Here is a 24,480-nt window from a genome sequence, read left to right on the forward strand (position 1 = left end):
AATATTTGGAACAGACACAGATGAACGATGTAAGCTGTGATCGCTGCAAGCTTGCTCCCTGGAGTTGATAAAGTATGAACTTCTCTATCTGTGCTGATTTGTCTATGTTTAATAAATTGATTGAGCTGAGTTATCTGACGTCTTGTTAATCAATAATCAAAACTGAACCCTAAGAAGCCGAAGTGCTGTCATATTATAGGATTTGCAGTTTTTACAAGAGCCAGATCTAGAGATGAAAGGTCTCATCTCTTTAACAGTCAACTAACAAAATCCAGTCCCCAATACAACCTAATAATACACCCTGGTTTTTTTTTTTTTAGAGAGGTTACTTATCAGTAACTAATGCTCTTCAAGAATGGCACTCATGTATTCACACTTCAGCAATAAGGTTTCCCTGATGTTCAGCTGCAGAATGCTTTGAAAAAAGCCACGTCCTTAGGTCACAAGAGTGATGCCATCACCCTACTCTATATTAGGAGTGCACCCCCCACCATTACCCTCAGTTCCTTCTCTGAAACTGCAGGTTTGATGTTATACAGAACTGAGGTAGAGGGAAAGGTGGGTGGGTAGCATGGACAACAGTCACTAGAAAGTAACCTCTCTTCTTCAAGGGCCATTTGCTACCTGTGGGAGATTAGCAAACAACATTCCACCAAGGGGATGATGGACAAGTTCTTAGCTAAACCTGGATGGCAACACTGTTCTGCCAAACTGGGCATTCAAGCACAAAGTCAAGTCCAAAAGTAATACTCTGTGAATGTCTGTACTGAACTGCAAGTTGTTGCTTTGCATATCTCCACCACAGGAACTTGTCTAAGACTCGCCACTGAAGCGGTGATAAATCTCATCAACTGGGTCTTTAAACCAGGGAATACCCGCTTCCTGGCTAAGATGTGACAATATTCTATACATCTACCAATCCAGAGTGAAAGTCTGTTTGGTAACGGGTTTTCCTGACACACTCCCAACAAGCTACAAATAACCTATTAGACTGTCTAAATGACTTGGTCTTTTGAAAGTAGTGACCTTTTTACACCTGAGGCATGGAGAAGAGGTTCCCTTGGACGGGACTGAGGATTTGGAAAAGATACGGAGTGGTGAAATGCAGGGTGGATTTGATTTAAATCAAACTGATTTAAATCATGATTTAAATCACTAATCAGGAAGACTCGATTTAATCATGGATTTCTACATAAAAGTGCATTCTTATTGGTTATAATCTTAATATATATTCTTCACAACTCAGAGATAGATGTAGGTTTCATTTTTAGAAGGTACACTCTATACATTTTTAACGTGATTTATTCTGAAAACTTTTCAGATTAGTTTTACAGCTATATCAGAAAATGAATGATTGTTTGGTTATTTTGTTTACCAAAGGTAACTGAAGCAGATATTTATGAAGTCATTGGGAGGTGAACTATCTCCAATTCAACAGGTTAATCATTAATATTTGGAGGATTTTCTTCCCATGCTGTATTAGGAGGAGATCACCACCAGACAGACATTTAAATTGTTTCATTTAACTAAAACAACCTTAACTATTCTGGATTTTTTTCTTCAACAGCATACAAATAATATTTTAACAAAAAAGCATATGTCCCTCCCTTCTCACATTTATCTCCATTCTTCTCCTTGTCCAGATCTATTCCACCCCCAACAATCTTCTGTTCATTGAACTTTTTGAAACTTTGCACTTTTAGAGAGAGGTAAGGGATTGACTCTGTGTATGCAAATTTGCAAGGTGACAAATAGGGTTGAGGTCTGTTATTTCTCACCTCTATACATTATTTATTTAAAAACATTTTTGCTGTTAACAAGGATATTCTCTCTGGAGAGACAAATCCACAGTTTAAGAACTGCAAAACTAAGCATCTCTGATGGTATCTTCTAGACTGAGAACTGAGTCCAATTGGGTAGATAGAAAGATTAACCTAAATAATCTATACAGAAGCCCCTGAAACCCCATAAGACTGGGTCCCTAACCCATGAACTATTGGAACTCATTTACAAACTTTTCTTAACATTACATGAATATATTGTCTCATACTATAGAATTAGAATTTATAATCCCTATTCCATGATGAGATATTGAGCTATAATGTATCTTAATTAAAACTCTTTAGACAGGTTTTTTCCTCAAAAAGGATTTTATCAAAAAAATCCAATTTAAATAAAAAAATCCTATTTAAATCAAAGAAATCATTTTTATCCACCCAGTGAAATGCACTGAAGTAGATGGAAATATGACACCACCTTTGGCATGAAGGTAGAATGCACCCTCATGGTGATTCTCTCATAGACCACAGTGTAATCTGGAATGGTCATCTAAGCACTGAACTTCCTCACCCTCTCAGCAGATGTGATGGCTATCAGGAAAGCTGTTTTCATTGATAAATGACAGAGGAAGTAAGAGGCTTATAAGGAGAACTCATCAGGTTCATCAGGACAAGGTTTAGATCTCAAAGGCAGAGCTTCCTAATGGGTGGACCATTTATTATGCCCTTAAAAACCCAGAGACGGTAGGGTAAGAAAAGATGTGTGTTGACTACTGGACTTGCACTGGTGTCCTAAGAATCATGTTCTGTCCTCAAAGTGCCTAATAAGCATATGAGACATAGTGACCAGCACCTTGGCCACTTTCTTCTGTTCCTCTTGCAAGGAGTCCAAGATAGGACTCATGGCATCCCACAGACCTTAACTGTAAGGAGACACAACGGCCTGATAACTGGCTGTCTGAAGGGCTCATAAACCAACTTTCAGCCCTCTGTGCCAGAAAGGATGGAATGAGATTTTTGTTGTTAACTCCCCTTTTCTGCAGACACAAGGTACTGAATGTGAGTGTCTGTCTCTGGTATGATCAGCAAGCAAGAGGCACATACTTCTTGAAGCCCTTACAGGCTCAGGGCCAGACAACTGTATAACAAGATTCCAAGATTATCACTGTCTCACTCTGAAGCCTAGAATGACTGTTGACTCAGTATGAAGCAATGGAAACAGCTACAAGCATGGCTGAGTGCACTTTTTGTTTAGAATATTACTCTGCACACAAACTTTGGGGAACACGTATAAACAGCAACACTGCTTACTACAACACAGTGCACGGAAACAAGAGCCCCTATTATTGGATTTTTTTACATACTGTACATGACTTTATGAATTACACCTGTGCAACAGCATGGGCTTTCAGCTATTAGTCGGCCCAGTAAGAAGCTAAGGGCTCCCAGAATATTACTATATAATAATCTAAACTATTTACAATAAAGTCTCAAATTAGGCAAAGAGTAAGTCTAATCCTGAAGACCAAAAGTAAGTTCCATTACCTCTCTGTGATGCCAGCAAAGGAACTGAGGTGGTTGGGAGAGTGCACTCCCTCTGCAGGATGATGATACCACCCTCAAACAAGAATTCTCATGCACCCCCCCAATGGTCATGGTTTTTCAAGGCATATATCCACACACAGAAATGCAGAGATCCTCACAGAAGAATGTTACATTAAGCAAACTTTACCATTTCCAAATATACCTCAAGCCCTTTTTTTGTTGCTATATGATAGCTCTGACAGACTACAGGTCATTCCACACTCAATACAAAAATCTCTGCAATGGTGAGTCTCTGACAGAAATCAGGGAAATAGCTATTGGACCACTATTCAAAAAAAATCACCAAGAATGCCTGCCTCTCTGGCTGGAAAGCTCAAATGGCTTTGGACTATGTGTCTGTTTGGAGAAAAATTCAAAACTCATTCCTTCTGAAGTTGCAGGTGGTTGAGAATATCATCAGAGCCCTTCTTCCTACAATCCTAGAGATCAACAACCTGTACAAAGACGACAACCACTACACCTACATTGCACAGGGCAACCAGCAGGGTGTCAGCCAAGAGCAAAAAGTCAAACTGGAAGACAAGTATTTCACACTTGTAGAAGCTGAGCTCCTCATGAGTTTTCCACTCACTCACCTGAAGTGGAACAAACATGTGGATTGGCTAAGCTGATTAAAAAGAATTCTCCCTAGAAAACTTACAACTGCCTGTCTTACTGGGGGTTTTCTGGATCTTTTTAAATCTGGCACAGGCACCTGCAAGCATGAAAAAATTGTGTACTTCATTCAGGAACACAAATGTGAAATACATCCTTTTCCACTACTAGTAAAAGTAGCCCACAAAAATGCATCAATGACTTTTAATGTCACCGGAGTGGCTCAGAAGCTATATTTCTCTCACTAGGAAAGCAATCTGTGTCAGAATCTTGGACTGCTCTAACTATGGACAGGCCCATTCAAAGCACTACCGCACCAGACTCTGAGTTACATGAAAGCTTAGCACCTGAAACTCTAAGCTTACTGCCATACCATTACCTGCAGTATCTAGCAGAATTCCTGATGAACTCCAAAGATGCCTCTACCTTGAGAAAACATCACTGGACCTGGACGACATGGTTTGCCTTGTGAGAAAATCTGAGTTCATTACCAAGATTCACCAAGGGCTCAAGTTACCTATCTCAAAGCAAATGTTTCAGTTTTGGGAAGTATTAACTCAAGTTTATTTCAAGTCTCCTCTCCCATCCATATAGCACTAGATTTATCAGATATGTTGTCCAGAAACCTTGTAGATTACAGCTAGTGGGCTAAAGGAATTTTACCTTGATATTTCTAGTGCTGACTATATCCTTAGTCATTGATAAAGCGTCTGTTGTCTTTTCTACAGCAGACATTCCTTATAGCCATCACATCAGATAATCTATCGAAGCTCCATCCTTTGTTCCATCCCCAAGAGTTTTTTCCTCAGCTACTAACACACAAAGAATGGAATACTGATCTTTCCCTGTAGATTACACTGTATGTTTTCTGACAAGATATAGCTCTCAAGTGCCAGTGAGCCAGACATTATATCACATCACATAAATAACTCTTATGGTGGCAACTGCCACCACCACCATGATTTTGTGAAAGTGTGGTGGGAAGGTTGTTACAAAAAAGTGGCAGGTTTAGGCCTATGCGATTTAAGGCCTTATCTCCTTACTTTCAAGTCCACATAGAATGGCCCCCAGAATCCAAACAACCAAGTGTGCGTGGGGGGGAAGGGGAGAGAAGGTTGCTACAGCCAGACCACAATAGATTACAGGCAGGCATGAGGGACTATCACAAATACAATAGGTAGAGAGGGCGGGAGCAGGGATGGTTACTTCACCCAGGTTCCATACATATTATCATTTGTATTACCATAGCACCTAGGATCCCCAGTTACGGATCAGGACCTTACCGTGCTAGGCTCTGTACAGAAAGATGGTGTTAAAAGGCAACCCTACTGTCAGACCAAAATGGAAGTAGGGCAGTTTTGGACATGATGAATAGAGTATGCCATTTAGGAATTACTCCTGATTTATAGTTACTGGGATACAAGTCTACAGAAGTTGAAAAATCTCTCTAGACAACGGGGAATAGAACGGATATCTATATTTAACCCTTGGAGTGTGCACTAGCTTACTGATTTTGGAAACAAAGTCACAAACCTCAGTGACTTTTTGAAGCCTCAGGACTCTGCAAAAAGCTTGAACTTTCTGTAGATACTGGATTGCTTTCAGAAAATTCTTTCCTCTTAGGGAAAATATGGGAAAGGCTGAAACCAGTAACCTTAAGGCGGTGTGAAGATGCTAAGAATCCTTCTGTTATGACGGCCAGGACTATTAATAAAATGGGAAAACAATAACCCCTAGAATTTGGACTGGTTATAACTGCCGGAAGAAGTGTTTGGACCTACTGTGTGTTTAAACTGAAGTTTAACACTCCAGAAATTGGAACCCAGGTAACCCATGGTAGGTAGTTCATATCTGGATCATCTGTGCTCCACATCTGCTTTAATTTTAAGATGGATAAGAACCAGTCTAATTTGCAACTGAATAGGCACCGCATAAACGCAATTTCATCTGTGAAGTCCCCATTTCATTGCTCAAGCTATAGGATAGGACTCTCATAGCGAGTACAATGAGCCAGTGGCAGTTCCTACTCTTTTAATGGAATCCTGGGAAACGTCACTTAATAGCCAACTTGCACTTGAAATAAGTTTTGGGGATTCCTTGGGTATTTTGGATAAAGTGCTTTATCTGCCTGGATTTCTGCAATCCATTTGATATATGCCCTAGAGATAAAGAATACATAAACTGTCATTCCCAGCTGAGCTGTTGTCATCACATTTTTTCATTTCTTTCCCCATTTTCCTATATAGCATATCTTTATGCAAGACATTAAAATATCGAGAATACCACTAACTATACCTAGCTCTCAGGTAGTGCTTTTCATCAGTAGATCTCAAAATGATTTACAGGGGGAGGTAAGATGAACATTTCACAAGTATTGTTACAAATGGATCTATTCTAAAAATAGCTAAATTTTGCTTTATTAGCATGACTGATAATCAGCAGAAGCTACCCAAGGAGTCCATTACTTTCAGAATAAATGGATGGATGTCTCTCCCTATTTTTGTGTGTCAGTCCCCCAGAAATACAAGTAGCCTGCCGTCATCTCACTTTTTATTTCAGTCTTACTGAAACATATTTAAGTTGGTAACTTCTCTGGTGATACTGCAGAAAGAAACACGTTGATTGTTTCAGAGGCACAGGAGATAACATAATATACATTTCAGGTGATCAGGGTTCTTGTTGCCCTCAAAGAGGCTGGACTTGTTGTTGATTTTCTTACTCAACTACCTCTTCTAGGTCTCAAGGACTGGGGTTTGTGAATGGACTCTCCAGAAACACAATGGCTCCCCCCCAGCCCCGCCCTACCACACGCAGTCCACACCGTCTGCATTTTCTGTCCCCACCCAGTCTGGGGAATATCAGTAAGGGACCCTTGTGAAGTGTGTTACAGAGGTGGCAGCAGAGGGAAGGTGCTTGGCTCCAAGGTCCTTTTCCAGTGCTGGAGCATTTAGTAGTATCTGTGCCGTGTCCAGTATTCCCAAATCACGTCTCAATTACTGAAGCAGAGATAAAAGACAAAATTAGTTGTCACCATCAAAAATTCTTGTTTAAGTGACTTGCCCAACAGCAAATAAGAACTGTGGCAGAGAGAGAACTCAGTTCTCTTGGGTTCAAGTCCATTATATTAAGCACATGTTCATTCTCTCTCTCTCCCTATAGTTCCCTGCCTGTTCACTTGACAGAAACTCCATCATATGTAACTATTTGCTAAGCAAATTCTCCAGTCTCTCTTGAAGGCTTTGTATGCTTAAGTAGGTCCAACTGTACAGATAACAGAGTAAGGCACACCAATCTGGCCAAATTATTCTGAGTTTATAGTACATTGCACTGTGATTTTTTAGATCAAAAAATGCTTGTAGATGCGCTTGCTGTGCAAATTCATGATTTGGGCATAACTGTATTAAGGTCAGGAGGGAGATTTTTTCCTTGCAGTCTTGCACACTGCATGGTGGGATTTTCAAACATACCTCTGAAGCATCCACGTATTGGTAATTTCTGGAAGCATGATACCGGACTCAAAAGACAAATAGCGTGATCAAGTATAGCAATCTGACGTTCAAATCATCTCTGTTCCCCATATTATCTCCCACTGATATTAACAGTAGATTTAATGAAACATTGAAGGTAGACAATAGCCTCTATATAGTAAATAAACTTAGTTATTTGTTCAATATCTTAAGTCTTAGCAAAAATCAATTTTTACTTTTTTTTTTTTATAACTGATGGATAATATGGATTGTTATTTTTAAGCATTTTTAATTACGGATTTAAATTCACAGTTGACCAGAATTATGGGTTTTAAGCATTTTTTTTCAATTTTTATCTATTTAAATTTTCAGAGTTGCAAGAAATTAGGGGACCCTTAGACAATTATTTAACGTCAGTAGGTGCTGAACTCTAAAAGTTAAAACTTTATAACAGTTAAAACACAAATGGTCAACACCACGTTAAAATACAACATAAATACCCTTAAATCAAACTCCAGTAATTTCTCAAACAGCATTTTTCTTACTTTCCCTACCTGTAAATTTCAGTCATCAGCAATAGAAATATTTTCTCATCAGTTTGTGTGTACAGTACAAAGTTTTCCAATCGTTACCAATAAAAATCTAATTCTTTCAAACCTAAATACCTTACTATTACATTCACACTCACAGTGGGAAAAATTTATCACTTTTAAAACCACTGCCATCTTTGCCCTTTGTTTCTCTTCCTTCCCTTCTTATCCTCCTGCATTTGCCCCTCTTTTTGTTTTTGGGCATCTCCTTTCATCCCTCTCCATTTCCTTCTCTACACTATCTCCCAAATCCCAACCTCATAAGACTTTATTCCCATCCGTTTCATTCACTAAAATGATCACCAATTAAATAGTTAATGCTGATATTTGGAGAGACTTCATGAGGCAAAATATGAACATAGGCCCAGGTGGGGGAGTTCACACTTCATAGCCATTGTTTCAGGCTCACAATGCTCAATTGGTCTACATTTGGTTCAGAGTTGGAAAGTTATCTTCATTTCACAATCTTTGTGACGGCTAGGAAGTTATTTTTTAAAATTAGAGCTTACTCTCTGTAGAAGGTTGGATCTGGCCCATGGGCTAAATTTAATATCGGTCTTAAAGAAAAAGTGAAAAACACATTCCTAATATAAAGGTTGAAAAGTTCATTCAATTTTAAACCACTAATTTCTGGGTTTTTTTAATTCAAACGTTTTTCTTCAGGACCAAAGTTCCTGAAGCATCATCTGATCTATAGATTCTATTTTTCCTTTTCTTTTTTAAAAGAATACCTAAACAAAATCCATTAAGCCAGTTTCAAGTTAAGTGGGTATGAAATTGTATTTTGAAAGATTAATTTTTTTTAATTGGAAAATTAAAGAAAAACTGTAAATGCTTTGTTTTGGCATTTTAAACTGATTACACACATTCTTAAGACCTAATGGCTGTGCAAGTTTGAAAAATGCATTATAAAATAAAGTTAAGTATGAATGAAAATATATTTTATTTCATTAAAGAAAATGATGTAAGCACACACCACTCCAGTTCTCCAAGGAGGCTGATTTCATCACTATTGCAAGTAATCCCTTCTGGCCAATTTAATGAAAGCACTTATCTCAAAGTTCATCTTTGTCAGTCTTTCATAACTGAACACAGCATAAGGGCGGAGAATGAATATTAAAAAGACAAACAAGAACAGCATAATTCTGTTCTACCTTTCTATAAACACATCATTACTTGCCACAGTCAACTTACATAAAGGCTACTTCAGAGCCAGACACTGAATAAAAAGGTACATACCAAACCCTGTAAAATTTACAATCGTGTTTTCTAGAACTAACTGTTCTCCCCTCAGGGGCTTAACTGGTGCAATGTTCCCTCAGGCAAAATTCAAACCTAACAGATGGGCCTTATGAGAAGCTCTTGAAGATCAACAAACTATAGTTCCGTCTGATCAAAAGGAGAACATTTCAGAGTTACAGTCCCTCCACTAAGAACACTCAGCCTTCAGATGCTCAAATCTAAGGCCTTGTCTCAATTACAGAGTTTTGTTGACAAAAATTATGCCACTTTAATTAAACCGCTCTTGCATGTCCACACTATGGGCTTGGCTACACTTGCGAGTTCGAGCGCATTAAAGCAGCCCCGGGCGCCCTTGCTCGCTACCCGTCCACACTGGCAAGGCACGTAGAGCGCTCTGACTCCACAGCTAAAGCGCTCCTGGTACTCCACCTCGGTGAGAAGATTAACACTTGGTGCGCCTCGGCTGAAACGCCCGGGCGTCAGTATGAACAAGGTGTTGCATTACTGCGATCTGATCAGCCTCCGGAAACGTCCCATAATCCCCTTAAGTCAAGTGGCCACTCTTCTCATCGTTTTGAACTCGCTGTTGGAATGCAGCTATGCCCTTTGAAAGCTCCATTTCTGACAGCCGGCATGCTTATCTGCTCTGAGACAAAGCAACCATTACCATGGAATGCTGTGAGCGAGAGAGAGAGAGAGGCGGGGGGGGGGGGGGGAGATCTGCTGCTGCCTGAACTTACAAGACAGCATGCTGACATGCTCTCAGCCCCCCAAAAACCCACTCTCTCCCCCCCACATACACACAACACACTCCCTATTACACTCTACCCCACCCCCACCCCATTTGAAAAGCATGTTGCAGCCACTTGCATGCTGTGATAGCTACCACAATGCACTGCTCTCTGTGGCCGTTGCAAGAGCTACTAATGTGGCCACACCAATGCGCTTGCAGTTGTCAGTGTGGATAGATTTCAGCGCTTTCCCTACTGCACTCTACGAAGACTGGTTTAACTCAAAGAGCTCTACATCTGCAAGTGTAGCCATGCCCTCGCTTCTTGTGTTGGAAGAGCACATCCACACTAGCAGCTCTTGCATCAACACAGAAAGCAGTGCACTGTGGGTAGCTATCCCACTTTGCAACTGACTGCAGGGTGCATTGGGAAGGGTTTGCAGTGCCTCATGCGGCAGATACTGTATCACATGATGCAGGTTTCTGAATCCCATCGTTCCACGGGCATCCTTCTAGATTGCCAGCTGCTTTTTAACTGAAGTGTAGAGGGAGGAGAGGGAGACTGTGACGGGAAATGGGGGGTGTGGAGGAGAGCGAGCGAGCATGTTGGGGGAGTGTGTGTCGGCATGCGGTCTTTAAGTTTAGACAGCAGCCTAAGCAACCAATCCTGGCGGAGGTGGGACACCCCCCATCAGCCCCCAGCTTTGCACAGCACAGCAGTTTCTCTCCCCCCCGCCCCCACCTCCACAGCAGCAGCCTGCTCTGCCTGCCTGCCAATTCCACATTAATGATTCTGTAATTCCCTCTGAGTTCTCCCATACCAGGAGAGTCAACCTCAGCAGCTCTGTGCACTCTCCACACTGAGGAATAATGAAAGCTTCCCGGAGCTTTGAAAGGGGAGGGGTGAATGCCTGCAGGGCAGCCAAGTTCAAAACAGTGAGCAGAGTGATCACAGCTGGCATTGTGGAATGCTGGGGGAGGCCAGTTATATCAAAATAATGAACGGCAGCATCTACACCGATGCTTTGTCACTCTAACTTTACTGCAAAAAGCTTTACATCTCTCATCAAGGTGGTTTTGTTTTGCTGCCAAAAGTAGCTTTATAGTGTGTACACCTCCACTGGTTTGTCGGCAACTTGATGCCAGTACAGATTTCAGGAAACATGATCGCTAAAGTCAACGCTGCTAAATAAGCAGGCAGCCTCATTCTATACTTGACATAACTTCTGAGAGATCCTTAAGAACAGCTTCTGAAGGCGAAAAATACTGGGTAACTGTGGTGAAAGCAAGTATCTAACCAGAGAATAGGAAGACAGCACTACTGTTGATCACTGTCTAGAGACCAACAGAGGTGGAAGATACCCCTTCCATCTTCTCTAGATAATTCCAAAGGCTTACACATTTCTTTTTATCTGGTCTGAGCTTTAACCACATCACTCTCATCTAATCTATCTTTGCCGGACAACAGAAAAGGGAGACTACTATCAAGATCAGATAAAAGGGAGACTTAAAACTTATGCTCAAATAAATTGATTAGTCTCAAAGGTGCCACAAGTACTCCTTTTCTTTTCCCGAATACAGACTAACACTGCTGCTACTCTGAAACCTTAAAACTGCATGTCATCCACATTTCTTTCACTACCTCCCCCAGCAGCCCCACATATCCATCAAGGAAGAAAGGTTAGAGACTGGTTTCAGAGTAACAGCCGCGTTAGTCTGTATTCGCAAAAAGAAAAGGAGTACTTGTGGCACCTTAGAGACTAACCAATTTATTTGAGCATAAGCTTTCGTGAGCTACAGCTCACTTCATCGGACGCAACTTATGCTCAAATAAATTGGTTAGTCTCTAAGGTGCCACAAGTACTCCTTTTCTTTTTAGGTTAGAGACTAGCCTTCTGCATGAGAAAACTCCCAAGGCAGATGAGCAATTGTCCAAAACCACTACTGTGGGATCTAACAGAAGGTTGGGGAGCATTAGGAAAGGGATAGATTAAAAAGACAGAAAATATCATATTCCTCTATGCAAATCCACGGTACTCCCACATCTTGAATACTGCATGCAGATCTGGTCGCCCCATCTCAAAAAAAAAAAAAAAAAAAAAAGACACAGAAAAGGGCAAAAAAATTAATAAGGAGTATGGAACAGCTTCCATAGGAGGCGAGATTAGTAAGGCTGGCACTTTTCAGCTTGGAAAAGAGATGAATAAGGAGGGATATGATAAGAGGTCTATAAAATCATGAGCAGTGTGGAGAAAGTAAATAAGGAAGTGTTATTTACTCCTCCTCATAACACAAGAACTAGGGGTCACCAAATGAAATTAATAGGCAGCAGGTTTTAAACAAACAAAAGGAAGTATTTTTTTTACAAAACGCACAGTCAACCTGTGGAACTCTTTGCCAGAGGATGTTGTGAAGGCTAAGACTTGAACAGGGTTCAAAAAAGAACTAGATACATTCATGGAAGATAGGTCGATCAATGGCCATTAGCCAGGATGGGCAGGGATGCAAAACATGCTCTGAAGCATCTCTAGCCTCTGTTTGCAAGACCCTGGAAACGAGCGACACAGGATGGATCACTTGATGATTACCTGTTCTGTTCATTCCCTCTGAAGCACCTGATGTTGGCCACTATCAGAAGACAGGATACTGGGCTAGATGGACCTTTGACCTGACCCAGTATGGCCGTTCTTATGTTGTTATTCTCTCCCCCAAAAAAGGAAGAGAAATTCCAACCACTCAGCTCAGGTTGGGAGTTAAAACAAACATACCCCAGTAAATGCTGTGAGGAGGTAATTATCTGGCCACTGCACTAATTTACATCAAAGTGAGAAGTAAAGTACTTGAAAAGTTAGTTTACAGGTTTTCCTATGCTTTACATTCCTTTTCAAGAGGAAAAGGAGACAGAATGCTAGGAAGTACAGCCTGAGGCAATGGACTACCTCCACATAAAATACCCACTAAGGCCCCAATTCAACTAAAGGATTTATGGATTGAGTCCTACTAACTTCAGAAGGACTAGAGATGGGGAGGAAACAGTTTTTCCATCCTAAGAAAATCTGAGATATTAAAAAAAAATTCCCATCCCGAACAGGGCAAAAAGTTAAAAATCTCAGAAATTTTCACAAACTGAAAATCTGAAGAAAAAACAATTCAATTTGAGTCAAAGTTTTGTTTTATTTAGACCACTCTTTTTTTTTTTTACTACAAATTAAATGAAATTTTGAAACAAAGTTGTTTTGAACCAGAAAAAAGCAGTTTTTCATTATAAAAGTCAAAATGAACCAAAAATATGTTGAGTAAAAAACCTGTCAAGACTGATCCATACCTGCAAGAAGTTTTTGTTCTGACAAATCAGCATTTTCCAACAAAAAACACTGCTGAAAAATTCCTGACCACCTGTAATTGGGACTCCACACAAGTATAACACTTTGTCAGGATAGATCCTTACAAAGTCTGAAAATGACACAATCAGATGAACTCTGTGAGCACCTGCTTTTGCAGCAAGCTTTTTCCATATGAAGGAAGTGTCCCGAGCAGCACGTAAGGTTACGATCCTTTCTGCTTTGATGCAGCATTCACTGGTTGTAAACTAGGGCTCAGATACCAGAAACACTGTAAAGGTATGTCTACACAGCAAAGAAAAACACATGGCTGGCCCATGCCAGCCGACTCAGGCTTGCAGGGCTCAGGCTGCAGGTCTTTTTTATTACTGTGTAGACTTCTGGGCTTAGGTTGGAGTCTGAGCTCTGGGACCCTCCCATTTTATAGAGTCCTAGAGCCCGGGCTCCAACCTGAGCCCAGATGCCTACACAGCAATGGAACAGCCTCACAAACCGAGCCCAAGTCGTCCGGCACGGGTCAGCTGTGGGTGTCTAGTTACTATGTCGGTAATAAGGAGAATCTGACTCACTGTTTGCTCTCTCACTTAAGAACAGAAATTGCAAACCAAACTTGTTCTGAAGTGAAACATACAGTCACGCTTCTGGGAGTGACACATTGTTCCTTCCATTGCCTGACTCTTACAAGTTTCAAAGATGGAGGAATTAGACCACAGGATTGCTGTTCAGTTAAATACTTGTAACAGACGAAGACAGAAATTAAGTATATATTTAAATATGTAACTATAAGAATATTACATGGTCAACTTGATTATCTGTGAATATGAAGCTGGTTTTAATACTGACTTCTTACAATGTTAGTATTTGGTAGTTTTAAGACCAACATTCTGGGTACTGAAGTAGGACAAAATGCACAGTTAATGGCAGCAATTATCACTTGCCCAAGTACAGATTTAATGGAATCTAAACCAATGCTCTTCAAGTACTAGTTATATCAATTTCAAGACAGGATAATATAGGTCTGTGGAAAGACTAAGTACACATGCTGAAAAATATGAGTTATTAAGTAAGATTCTCCAGGAGATAGACACATGGCCAGCAACAGAAGCGGAAAAGATAAAATTTACTTACCTATATATTTTTCTTCTTCTCTGAAGTGGTCAACTGGTGCGCTGTGGTCTTTTAACTCCATACTGGTGAGGCATCTCTACTCTACAAGTTTTCCCAACTATCAGTGCAATATCCAGTATCAAAAATATTCCTGTTCCAGGAACAAAAGAATTTCCCTTGCTTAATTTGGGATTTTTAACTTGTTCTTTCTTGTTCCAACCTGCAAGTGCCAATATGCCACAGAGGTCCTACTGTTAATTGTCGTATGAATGGCAACTAACCCAGATTGAATCTTAAGAGTAGAGAGAAAACTAACTGCTTTCTACTCTAGGGAGTTGTTCTGATGAGCTTCCTGGGACAGCCATTTGCTCTGAATTAGATGGGACCTATCTGAGTTCCTTCAGTGGTGCAGAAGATAATCCAGTGCCTGATTGAGGAAATTCCACTGATAATCAGGAAAATGTATAGCTTAGAGAACATCACCACCATAGAATAATGGATCACAGAACACCCAATGCCCTTGAGGGAGAAAAGGGACTAGGCCAGAACGTCAGGATTCGAGCAGTAACACAGAAATCATTGGGAGCAGAGGCAAAAATTCCTATCTAGCAGCAGCAAGTGCAGAAATATCCACAAAACCCAACTGTAATCAATTGCTGACTTATACAGAAGAAGGGTCTTCCAAGAAGGAAAGAAAAATTACAAAATGGAGAGGGAGGTACAGAGAGAAACCTAGGATGATACATCAGTATGTGAAAGGGATGGAAGGGATAAAATAATGAGTAAATATCCTATATTTAGGTTATAGGAGTTAAAAATGGGTAAATAATTAAATTAAGAGTCAATATAAACTGACTTTCACTACATCCTTTTCCCACTCTTGGATGTGTGGCCTACTTACATTTAAAGCTCTTTAGGGGACAGAACTCTTATGTGTCTAAAGAGCCCAGGACACTTCTAGGTGCTGAACACCACCACCCTACTAAGTGATGCCATTTAGGTGTAAAGTCCTAAATTAAGACAAAACTTTATCATAAACAATACAGGATGCGACTTTCAAATCATCTAAGTGATTTAAGTGCACAAGTCTAATTGAAAGTGTTTGTGGTCCTAGATCACATAAGCATTTTTGAAAATCACACCTAAACCATACCCAGATTAAGCCATGATAACTAAAACCATGTGAAATAAACAAGAAAGTTTGTAATTGGAAAGCCTATCAAAAATAAACATAAGAATCAACTATATATATTTTTATAATGTAATTTGAATGCTGAGAAATCAACAGTGGAAAATGAATAGATACATATCAATTAGAGATAATTTTAAAAGTGAGTTGTCATGCCAGCACTGAATCTTGTTTTAAAAAGTACTTTTTAGAAGTAGATAATTGTGAAACTATCTAGATGGGGTACGCCACACATTTTTTAACCCCTAGAAACATCATTTTACTAAAGTTTGTTAACATTACATTGGGAGGATTTACAAAAATCAGTGAGGACAAGAGAAATAAGACGAAGGGACGTAGAGAGGTAAGAAACATAGACAGAAAACAAAATAAGATATTCTGAATCACCACCTCTCTGTGCCTTTATGCTTTGTCTATCCTGTGTACACAGTAAGATCTTCGAAGCAAGAACTCTTATTATGAGTTTGTAGAGCAGATAACACAGTGGGACCCTGATCTTGTTTGGGGTCCCAAGGTGTTACTGTAATGCAAATAATAAATTAACAGGAAAGAGAAACCAGGAAAGCAGTTATAGTGAAACAGATTCAGCAGCAAGAATGCAGAGCAAGTTAAACAAGCATGCAATGTCACACGTGCGCGCACGCACACACACACAATAATGGAGTCACAGTGGCTGGATTTAAATCAGAGTGATTTAAATTACCAAGTTTAATCATTATTTAAATTAGCAAGTAGGAAAACCTTGACTTAGATCATCTATTTTAATCATGTTTTGCATTAAAACTTTTTACTTTCCTAAAAAAAAAAAAAAAAAAAGGTAAAAAAGGCTGATCCTCTTTTGTTATTAAAACACGATAAAAACTAAATACAGCCCTCACACTAAATTTGGTGCTTCTTTTTCTTAATTAGACTATGCCTCAACAAATTTAAGCAATTATACCGCTTAACTTACATTTATTCAGATTCTTACTTTTTTTATTATGTTAGAAAATGGTGAATGATGCATTTCTTATTTACTAGATGATACTTAAATCACAAGTAAAAGTTTATGTCAAGCTCATCTGCATGGAAATTCAATTAAAAAGGACAAACAGCATTTTAATTTTTTATTGAATAAAACTACTTAAATGTGTTAGATACATAAGAAAAAAGTTTATCAGAGCATGTTTTGCATTTAAAAGTTACTGATTTATGAAACAAAGGAAGTATTATCTGTAGTTATGAAGAGAACTAATTTTTTCTGGACACGTCCTACAAGATTTTAGAACCAGTAGATCTGATTCTCTCATACCTAGATTTTATTCATAAATTGAAAGAGGAAAACACGCTTTCTTGCCTTTTCAACCTCAAACTTGTTTCTTAAGCACCGGTCATTGAACTTAACTAGTTGAATGCTAAAATGAAGAAAACATTCTCTCTGCACCTGCAGAAGAAATTACTGCTGTCAAAACTGATTTAGCACTTCAGCAAACTCTGGTTCCAGGTGCTCAGCCAGTGACTTCTACCAGTTCAGTGGTAGGATATTCTTTAAACTTAGCAGAAAACATGTACTAAATATTTTTTGTATTTGGTTTAAATGATTTCAGTAGATTATAAGAAGTTTAGGCCTTAAAGACTGTGGGTTTCAAATTTAATTTTAAATAGTTTTTTTCCTAAATAAACCTGTATTCACTTTAAATAAAAAAATCCTTTATATTTTATATATATTTTCAAATAATCAGTTTTTCCCACTCTGACCACAGTTTTGGCCAACATACGCAAAATTATCACATGGATCAAGAAAAGTGTCTGTAGATGGCTCTGGCGCAAAGACACCATGAATTTGAGAGGTTTCAGAGTAACAGCCGTGTTAGTCTGTATTCGCAAAAAGAAAAGGAGTACTTGTGGCACCTTAGAGACTAACCAATTTGAGCATGAGCTTTTGTGAGCTACAGCTCACTTCATCGGATGCATACTGTGGAAACTGCAGAAGACCAAATAGAAGACGACGACAGTATGCATCCGATGAAGTGAGCTGTAGCTCACGAAAGCTCATGCTCAAATAAATTGGTTAGTCTCTAAGGTGCCACAAGTACTCCTTTTCTTTTCATGAATTTGAGGTTTACATTACCTTCAACTTGCCTATTTTCCTGGGAGTTCAGGGAACAGAAACAAATGGCCAGGGGTTTTTGGAGGAGACTGAATTTAAGAGGAAAGATTAAAGAGCTAAATGTGTATAGTTTTATTCAGACAATTAACATGTTGTGGAAACAACAAATTATTCTACATTTGAACAGTATTGGCATTCTAGAAATCAAATATTTAAGAAACCATTATTTCTATTTAAACGGACACCATCAACATGAAGAACAGTCAATATAAGAAAAGTTTAAAATAGTTTCAGGTACTACACCTACTTGAGTATTCCTGCAAACTTCTGTGGTTTCAGTATTCTTCCCTGTTGCTGTATGTAAGATCCACAAAACTGAGGAAACACACTAAACAGGAAAAGCCATTACACTGACTATATGCAAAGTGCTGCCAAATGCACAAAGAAAACCAATATTCTCTCTAATCTTTCAGCTATAGTCTCTTAAGTGTCATTTAAAAGTAGGCAAAAAAACAAAGACAGGAGCTGATGGTACAGTAGAACCTCAAAGTTATGAACACCAGAGTTACGAACTGACCAGTCAACCACACACTTCCTGTGGAACTGGAAGTACACAATCAGGCAGCAGCAGGAGAGGAGAAAAAAAGCAAATGCAGTACAATACTGCGTTAAATGTAAACTACTAAAAAAATAAAGGAAAAGCACCATTTTTCTTCTGCATAGTAAAGTTTCAAGGCTGTACTAACTTCATGTTCAGCAGTAAACTTTTGAAAAAACAACCATAATGTTTTGTTCAGAGTTCATACCAGGGTTATGAACAACCTCCATTCCCAAGGTGTTTCTAGCTCTGAGGTTCTACTGTATCCTTTTAATAGATAACTACAGTATGTGCCTATTCCAGTGGTAGGTATGTAATTGCTATTCCTAAAGTACCAATCTGATTTAAAAAAGGGAAATTATTGATAAAACTTTAAACTATTGCACTGTGTGAATTATTAATTATTTGTAGTTCAGTGGCACCTAGGGGCCACAACTGAGGTCAGATCCCCATTGCACTAGGCACTGCACACATTAAGTACAACTCTTCAGGGTGAATAAAAATCAATGATTTTAAAAAAAATCAGATTATTTTTATTTAAATCAGATTTTTTTGATAAAATGCTCTTTGAGGAAAAAACCTATCTGAAGATAGTTTTAATTAAGATATCTCTTTGAGCTATAATGTCTCATCATGGAATAGGGATTATAAATTCTAATTCTATAGTATGAGACAATATATTCATGTAATGTTAAGAAAAGTTTTGTAAATGAGTTCCAACAGTTCATGGATTAGGGACCCAATCTTATGGGATTCCAGGGGCTTCTGTATAGCTTATTTAGGTTAATCTTTCTACCTACCCAATGGGACTCAGTGCTCAGTCTAGAAGATACCATCAGAGATGCTTAGTCTTGCAGTTCTTAAACTGTGGATTTCTCTCTCCAGAGAGAACATCCTTATTAACAGCAAAAATGTTTTTAAATAAATAATATATAAAAGGTGAGAAATAACAGACCTCAACCCTATTTGTCACCTTGCAAATTTGTGTACACAGAGTCAATGCCTTACCTCTCTCTAAAAGTGTAAAGTTTCAAAAAGTTCAATGAACAGAAGATTGTTGGGGGTGGAATAGATTTGGACAAGGAGAAGAAGTCTGGAGATAAATGCGAGAAGGGAGGGACAGGCAGTAGAAACAAAAGTGAAACTATTTGAGCAGCATATTCCAGAAGGCTTGAGGTCTTTCTGAGTGTAGGCTTCATTGATTTCAGATCTACCATACCATTCTCTCACTAGAAGGGAAAACCTATAATGGAAGCATGCCGTAAAAGAGACCCAGTTTGGGAATAAGAACAATTGGAGAAATGTGTTTGCTGAAGATGTTTTAAAGAAAGTCACCATCAGCAAACTGGTGGAAGTCACTTAAGCACTTGGATTCAGAGACTGTTGAAGCGATAATCTCACTTAACAGCAGTAGCGTCCTCTGCCAGTGTAGAAATAATATTTTCTTCCTTTGGACTAATTCATTCCAAATTGAGAAATCATTTGGGACCTGAAAAAGCAGGAAAGCTTGTTTTTCTTTTCCAGATTATGAACAGTCAAACGAAGGTGAAGATGAGCGAGTTACCTGCAGAAGCCAATATTTTAAGTTTCTCATGTTGATCTGGCTGACATATTTCATTTAACTATTTTAGTTAAAACAATTTTAACAAAAACCCTGATTTTAAAAAACTTGAATGTTTAAATTAAAAAATTCCTATGCTTGTTTTGTTAAAATATTATGTTGTTTGCTGTAGAAGAAAAAAATCCAGAATACATAACGTTTCTGTTTTAGTTAAATAAAACAATTTAAATGTCCGTCTGGTGATGTTCTCCTCCTAATACAGCATGGGAAGAAAATCCTCCAAATATTAATGATTAACCTGTTGAATTGGAGATAGTTCACCTCCCAATGACTTCATAAATATCTGCTTCAATTACCTTTGGTAAACGAAATAACCAAACAATCATTCGTTTTCTGATATAGCTGTAAAACTACTCTGAAAAGTTTTCAAAATAAATCACTTTAAAAATGAAACCTACATCTATCTCTGAGTTGTGAAGAATATGTATTAAGGTTATAACAACCAACAAAAATGTACTTTTATGTAGAAATCCATGATTAAATCAAGTCTTCCTGACTAGTGAGTTAAATCATGATTTAAATCTATTTGATTTAAATCAAATCCATCCTGCAACTCTTCACACAAATCTTTCAGGCCATAACTGAACATATAAAGTAACACAGAAATTTGCTAATACTTGACAAAAGTAAGATATTTCAACAGAAAAATGCTTAACTTTTCTGCTCTCATAGTGCACAAAGATAAGCAAAGTTTTACGTTTTTGAGGCCTTAAGCTATTAGATTTTTTTGAATTTACAATTCTTGAATACCAATCACTAATAGTTAATTATTATTGCTCAGTACTTATTTTTATACATTATAATGCATCTAGATTTCAATTTTAGTTTTCTGAAAACTTCTTAGTCTGCGTTTCTGACAAGTGATTATTTGATCAATTTCTAGAACTGAGAGACTGACTAGATCACTATAGCTAAATTTATCTGAAAGTTACAAAATCTTCAAATTTTTATTACAAGTTTCCACGGCAGCCCAATTAACATATCACACTTTTTTTGTACAATTGCTTGTCCACTTTGACATTTCCTTTCCTTGTTCCCTTTTAAAAGAGCCAAAAATTGTATAAAGCAATAGGTACATCTTAAAGAAAATCAAGAAAATTAATTCATGAATTAAATATATTCTGTGGGCTGTGTGAAGCATAGAATAACCAGTGTCTAGTGCACTCTGATCCCACCTCTTCTTTTCTCTTGGAATGCTCCCTCATTTCAACACACACACGGCCTGGCCTCTGTGTCCGGGTAGCCAGTGCAGATACAGTCTAGCAACTCTACAATAGAGAGAAAATCCACTTCAATGATCCCTATGACAATGTACACCAGCTAAGGATCTGCCCCACTGTGTTTAAGCCCCCTTTACACCACAGGAGTAGACTAAAAAGAGCAACAGATAACCAAGCCCTCGGTCTTGGGACGGTAACATTAATCACAGATCCATTACCTCATGTCCTTATTTGGCTAAATATATCCAAGTTATAAAGGAAATTCATGGTAACTGCCAGTAATTTGGATTTTTTAAAATGGCTAATACCCGAACAAGCTTCCTAAATAGTCTTGGCCCCCTTTGTATCAACCACAGTATTTAGACAGTCAAGTGTTGGACAACATTCAATAGGCTGACAACACATCTGGCAGCCAAACTCGGTCAGCATGGATTCCATTTCATTACCAATACACAGGGTATTTTTACATATGCCGTTCAGAACTTACAGTTGGAAAAGTTGCCCAGTGAAACTAACCAAACGATAAAGTTCAGAAAAAGATTTAGGGTACGGCTACATGTGCCACGGGATAAACGACCCATGGCACAGCCGCAGGTAGGCTATGTCAGCTAAACCTGGCTCACAAGGCTCAGGCTCATGTAGCTAAAAATCACTGTTTAGATCAGGGTGGGCAAACTTTTTGGCCTGAGGGCCACATCGGGGTGCGAAACTGTATGGAGGGCCAGGTAGGGAAGGCTGTGCCCCCCAAACAGCCTGGCCCCCGCCCATTTGCCCCCTCCCACTTTCCATCCCCCGACTGCCCCCTCCTGGAATCTCCCTCCCCAAACCGACCCCCACTGGATCCCACCCGCATCCAACCCCCCACCCTGCTCCCTATACCCTGACTGCCCCGACCTATCCACACCCCTGCCCCCGACAGGCAGCCTGGGATTCCCACACCCTATCCAACCCCCCCTGTTCCCGGACCGCCCCAGAACCTCTACCCCATCCAACCGCCCCCGCTCTGGGACCCTGGGAGGGTAGAAGGTCCCAGAGTTTAGGCTCCAGCCCAAGCAGCTACACATTGACTTTTTAGCCCTGGAGCCTGAGCCCCACAAGCCCACACCCAGACAGCCACAGGTGTTTTATCCCTGTGTAAACATACCCATAGGATCTTAAATGCTAGCACAAAGAGTCCTATATAGAAAATTAAACTTTGAAATTACAAGTCTCAGGACACATCTTTTTGCATCCCATCGGCATAAAAGAAAAGCTAAGCAAGAACTGGCCATCGAAGTCTTGAGTAGGAAGTGGCAGGATGCTTTACACCAATTTCATGAAATGGGACGTATTTTCCAGTTTTATAAAGTCATAACTTGCTGCTGAGAATTTAGAACACTACATCTCTGTGCACTGTAAACTAACAAGTGAAATACAGAATGTTTTTATAACATTCTTTCTAAACAATTTCTTTGAACATGCCGCTTATATTCTAGATATACATGACAAAAGCACTTGACATTAACGACTAAGCCCACTGAAAGTTCAAAAGGAAGCAGTTTGAGATATCTGAAAATTCAAAAATATTTAAAAATCTTTAACCCCCTGGAGTATCTAACAAATTTAGTTTGTAGGTGTGTGATTAAAAACTGGAAATGAAGGCCAGTATTTTTATCATGAATCCCAACTGTGTGTGTGTGAATTATACAATTTATGTAAAATTAATGATATCACTCATTTGTTTCATTGGATGGCAAGAGTACTAAACTCAGATTCTAGATAATTTTTAGATATCCCTGCAATAATCCTATATTAACGTTCAGTACAGGTGATCATGTTCTTTCAACTAGTCCAGAAAAAGCCTTTATGTTATCCATGCTTAATTAAAACTAGCAGCAGATTTTACAGCAAGGGATGTTACTAGCCTTCCTATAAAACATCTGGGCAGTTTGATCTTCCAATAAACATTTTTTCCAGTGACATAAAGACTGAACATAACATTATGGGAACAAGAACTTAGACTTTATTTTTCCCGTTCCATGTATTACTTTTGAATCTCAAAGCAACTGCAAAAAGGTGTCAGGAACACCCTTTAAAGAGCCAATGGTAAAAGTTATTTTCAGCAGAATCCTTGAACGGTAAATAACAGCTTGTATAGCCAATTGTCAACCGTGGTTTGTCAGTATTACGTAAGAACTAGAACAAATTCTATTAAATTCCATCTGCTTAAGCACCCTGTTGTAGGTGCAAAATGGATGATCTTCACTTCCTGGATAGGATGTGCAGCCTTCACAAATGAGAATGCATACCTAAAAAGAGGCCTGAAGCATTTTGCAATCTGGTCACATGAACACATCACAGAAATGAAGCATCTGCACTAGTACCTCCTGCCTTTTTATTGTATTTTAGATTGCTGTTCCGCCTTCATAAATGTCACTCTTATAATTCATAATACGGTCACAAATGTCACTCCAAAGTAGTCAATTTAGAAGATGACTAAGTTTTACAACTCACAGTTTAAAAAAAAGTAGGTCAAACATGGGCAATCTTGACACTAGGCATTTAGGAGGTCTAATGAGCTAACCAAAAAAAAAAAAAAAAGGCAGCGCACACACAACTAAAGATTAAGGAGATCCCCATTTCAAATCAGACAAAATAAGGAAATCAAGATTTTCATTTCTAGTGCTACCACATTCTCATTTTGAAAGTAAAAATTTAGGAAGGAACAATTTAATCTAAGGTTTAAAAGTTAACCCTTGAAAAATAATTTCTGAAATGCATTTGTCTAAAAATCACCTTCCCTGCTACCCTCAGAATACTGTGAAGTATGTCTTTGCCCCAGAGTTAACCTGGGTAATCAGCACTCTAGTGTAAGCACCTGGGTATGAGTAGCCACACTCCACAGTCATACCCAAGTTACTGGGTACACACTAGTGCTGTCCTCACCCATGAGTGCTGCTTGTACTTCTGCAGGCATATCCCACGGTTCTTTGTACTGCACTAAGCTGAGTCACTCAATCTTTTGAAGTGAATTGTGGGAGAACTTGTGTGTCCTTCTGTGTACACAGGGAAATTGTAGGAGGCACTGGAGGACAATCAGCTCCTGAATGGTTTGGCCTGCATCTTCACTGAAATGGGATATCAGTCCGACTGAATGCCCCAGACAAGCCAACTAGCTGACAGAACCAAACTAAGGTCAGAAGTCTGTGTGGGGGGATAGGAGTGAGGTTAGGGACAACAACCAAGTAAAAGCCCAATTTAACTCTGCAGCGAAGACATACCCAGGGTGACTCATTTACTAGCTGTCTATATCTATTTCATCCTTTAGGA

At 39.0% G+C, this 24,480-nt stretch overlaps 1 protein-coding gene across 2 annotated transcripts in view; it reads right to left on the reverse strand.

The window, feature by feature from the left end:
* AEBP2 (AE binding protein 2) overlaps positions 1-24,480 on the reverse strand; it is a 90,120-nt gene that overhangs the window by 60,802 nt on the left and 4,838 nt on the right. The gene's annotated exons all lie outside the window — the stretch shown is intronic.

The sequence above is a fragment of the Natator depressus genome, chromosome 1, assembly GCF_965152275.1.
Source record: "Natator depressus isolate rNatDep1 chromosome 1, rNatDep2.hap1, whole genome shotgun sequence".
Classification (NCBI taxonomy): Eukaryota; Metazoa; Chordata; order Testudines; family Cheloniidae; genus Natator; species Natator depressus.